Consider the following 2,559-nt stretch of genomic DNA (forward strand, 5'->3'; position numbering starts at 1 on the left):
TTTTCGCATATGTAGTTTGTCTTTTAATCCTCTTATCAGGCAGGGCAAAAATTGTTTTAAAATTTTATTTTTCCAGTTTTGTTGAGATATAATTGATATACAACCCTGTATAAGTGCAAGGTGTACTGCATAATGACTTGGCATACATATATTGCAAAATGATTACCACAATATTAGCATCCTCATATAGTTACAAAATTAAAGTTTTTCCTTGGAAAACTTTTAGGATCTATTTTCTTAGCAACTTTCAAATATGTTACAAAGCAGTGTTAATAATAGTAATCATGTGTACGTTACATTCCCAGTACATATATATCTTACAGTTGGAAATTTGTACTTTTGACCACCTTCATCCAGTTAAAAGCTTTTAGATTTGATGATGCCCAGTTCATCAATTTTCCCTTTATGGATCATGTCATATGTAAGAACTCTGCTTAGCTCCAGATCCTGAAGAATTTCTTCTGTTTTTTTTTTCTCTAAAAGTTTTATAGTTTTATGATATATATTTAAGTCTGTGATCCATTTTGTGTTAATTTTTATATGAAGTGTGAGGTTTAAGTTGAGGTTCATCATCTTGCTTATGAATGTCCAGTTGCTCCAGCACCATTTGAACTCTTTTGCACCTTTGTCAAAAATCAAGTGGGCATATTTGTGTCGGTCTATTTCTGGGATTTTTAAATTCTGTTTCTCTTATCCATGCATTTATTTCTCTGCTAATACCACATAGTCTTGATTAGTGTAGTTATATCTGGAATTCAAGTAGATTGATTTCTCTCACTGTATTCTTCTTTTGCAAATATGTTTAACCTATTATAGTCCCTTTGCCTTTCCATATAAGTTTTTAAATAGTATTGTCTATATTTTAAAAAATTCTGTTTTGGATCTTGATAGGAATTGTATTAAACCTCTACATCAATCTGGGGAGAATTGGCATCTTCACTGTATTGAATCTTCCAACTTATGAATACTATATGTCTCTTTCATTGAAGGGTTTGAAGTAGAGTTGTAACATGATTTGATATGCATTTTATGAGAATCATGCTGGCTGATATATGGATAAAGTCTTTTTGAAGATGGAACCTGTAGAGACAAGGAGATCAGCTAGGTAGCTATTGCAGTCAGCTGAGAGATGATGGCTTGGACCAGATGATGGAAGTGGAGAGAAGAAACTAGCTTTGGGTTTATTTTTGAAGTGAAAGTAATAGACTTTACTGATGGACTGAATGTAGAGATTGAGGAAAGGAAAGTGTCAAGGATATTTCTAGGGTTTCTGGCTTCAGCCAGAAGATGACACCCTTTATTAAGAGGAACAGGGGAAGGACCAAATTTCAGAGAAAGAGGATGAATTCAGTTGTGGATGCTGTGAGTTTGAGGTGTTGGTGAGGCTGCCANGCCTTCCAGGTGTTTATTATATCTAATAGGCAGCTGAATATAGAATCAGAAGTTAAGAGTAAATTACCACTGTAGATATTAATATATGTATTCATACTTGCCTTTTTTTATCTTTTTTAAAAACTTTTTTAAATGTCTTATGTATTTCTGAGAGAGAGAGACAGAGTGAGCAGGGGAAGGTCAGAGAGAGTGGGAGACACAGAATCTGAATCAGGCTCCAGGCTCTGAGCTAGCTGTCAGCACAGAGCCCGACGTGGGGCTCGAACCCACGAACCGTGAGATCACGACCTGAGNGTACCTTTTTAAAAATATATCACTGAAGTATTTACATTGCATGTGCTTAATGAATAGAGCTAGTATTTATTTCTGGTGAGAATGACAAGAAATGCCCGAACTAGAGTTCTGTTTACACTTTTGGCGATGATGGTGTTTTGAGGAAGACAGGGTGGAAAAGAGAACTGTAGCTCATTTTAGCTCTGCTCTTATTTACCCCAAAGGGAAAGATATGGGAACTATACTTCTATTCCAATGAGTTGGGTACAGGGTTCTGCCACGGAGAAGTCAGAACAATGGGCTGGGATCTATGGATGGTTTGTCACAGGCAGGATGAATTACAGCTTTGGGACTTCTAAAATATGTTCTCTGGTATGTATATTCCAAGTGCACATTTGTTCAGCTGGAAGCATTTTAGAATGCTGCCAACTCTGGGGAACTTCTCTCTAGTGGTGGGAGGGGAACTGTCTGGCATACAAGGATCAGATGGAAGCTTCATACATTCTGGCAGTGTTCCCTGGAGTATATTCATCATAACTGTTGGCACTAATGGGAGGGGTTAGCCTCCATTTGGGGGCTGGAATTCCTCTTATTACTGTCTCCTTTTATCACTCCAAGTTTGTTAAATATGGTAGTTTTATTGGGAGATTAACAAGAAGTATCTCCTCTTCCCATTCACTAGTATTTTAACCATACCATGAAGAAAGCATTTTAAAAAAATTTTTTATGTTTTTTTTTTAATTTATTTTTGAGAGTCAGAGCGAGACAGCATGAGCAGGGGAGGATCAGAGAGACAGGGAGAATTTGATCCTAGTCTCAGCAGTAAGTGTGAACCACCTTTCCCTTCATCCTCGCTTTGGAGTATGAGTGTACTGTTGTTCTTCATTACAGGCA

Source organism: Crocuta crocuta, unplaced genomic scaffold (assembly GCF_008692635.1).
Source record: "Crocuta crocuta isolate KB4526 unplaced genomic scaffold, BGI_CrCroc_1.0 scaffold1089, whole genome shotgun sequence".
Classification (NCBI taxonomy): domain Eukaryota; kingdom Metazoa; phylum Chordata; class Mammalia; order Carnivora; family Hyaenidae; genus Crocuta; species Crocuta crocuta.